Raw genomic sequence first — 1,689 nt, 5'->3', positions numbered from 1 at the left:
TCCCTGCGCGTGCCGCCGCCGCTCCCCACCGCCGTCGTCGCCGCGCCGCGCCTCCCCGCTCGCGTCTCCGCCGCCGCTGCCCCCTTCCTCTTCCCGCTGCTTCTGACGCCTTCCATGGACTCTCCGGGCTGCTTCACCATCTGTGGTGGAACCGCTCTACCGGTCGCGCCGATCCAGTCGCGTCCTCCGGCACCTGCCGGGTGTTACCCGTCGTCGCCACCAGCGCCTCCCCCGCAGCACCCGCACGGGGGAGGGGGCCGATGCAACCGACGTGGCGGCGGTCGCCGCCGCCTGCAGCAGCAGTGGGCTAAGGACGCCGGGGGGCACCGCACTATCAGCCGGCTTTCCCCGCTGGCCAGCAAGCGTTCATCGGCGCGCCCTTCCAGCCGACTGGCACCGGCTACAGCGCCCTCCTTGCGCCGCCGCCCCTCGGTGGATATGGCCCGCCCATCCCAGCGTCGTCCTACGGGGGCCTCCCACCGCCGCTGGTACCTGTGCCCTGGGACCCCACCCTCCTCGCCACCCAGCACTCTGCGCCGTCGCCGAGTAGCTTTGTCGTTGGAGGCAACTGGTACATGGACTCAGGTGCTACTGCGCATATGGCAGCTCATCCCGGTAACCTAACCTCCTCCACTCCCGTTCACACACCCACTCGTATCACTGTCGGCAACGGCTCCTCCTTACCTATTACTCATATCTGTAGCACTAGCTTTCCCTCCACTTCCACACCCATCACTATGTCTAATGTCCTTGTTTCACCTGATTTAGTCACGAACCTAGTTTCCATTCGTCGTCTTACTCGTGAGAACCCACTTACTGTTGAATTTGATGATGTTGGCTTTTCTGTGAAAGACGCCCGTACCCGGATGGTCCTTCACCGATGTGACGGTCTCGATGAGCTCTACCCCGTGCACGCTGGCGCCTCCACCTCCACAACTGTCGCCCTTGCCGCCGGTGTTGACCTTTGGCACGCTCGCTTGGGTCACCCCAACCACACCGTCTTATGTCAAGTTCTTAGGAGTTTCTCTTTCTCATGTGATAAGCTCGACGAGCACTCTTGCGAGGCTTGTCGCTTAGGCAAGCACGTTCGTCTTCCCTTTAGTGCGTCTTCTTCAGTCTCCACTTTTCCGTTTCAATTACTGCATAGTGATGTTTGGACCTCTCCCGTTGCGAGTAACACTACAAAAAAAAGACACATCTGTGACATTTTGGGCCGAACGAATTTTTTTTCTGTCATACATATGACACTTCTATGGCGATAATTGTGACAAAACCCGGTATCATCATAGATGTGGTGGGCTCCTACTTCTATGACAAAAAATCATGACAGAAAATGGCTTTTCGTCCTGGGCGGGCCGGAGACGCAGCTGCATGACATTCTTTGGGCCGTCCATGACGGAAAAACCCGTGGTAGAAGCGAGGGGGAGGAAAATTTCGGGGAGTTGCCGGTTACAGTGGGAGGTCGGGGGCGGAGAGATGCGCGTTTCTCTCGTACGTATGCACGTGTGTGTGTGAGCCGTTGGCTCTAACTGAAGCCGAGCGAGGCGTTGGGCTCTAACTGAACCCGAGCGATTGCACTGCAGGCTACACGTTACTGAACCCAAGCGATCGATCGATGGCTGTTAACTGAACCCGATGGAGCGATTCCTTCGCTACTGCTGCTAACTGAAGCCGATCGATGCTGCCTCT

This window comes from Triticum aestivum, chromosome 1B (genome assembly GCF_018294505.1).
Source record: "Triticum aestivum cultivar Chinese Spring chromosome 1B, IWGSC CS RefSeq v2.1, whole genome shotgun sequence".
Lineage (NCBI taxonomy): Eukaryota > Viridiplantae > Streptophyta > Magnoliopsida > Poales > Poaceae > Triticum > Triticum aestivum.
The sequence above is the reverse complement of the archived record's forward strand: the minus strand, read 5'-3'. Positions refer to the sequence as shown.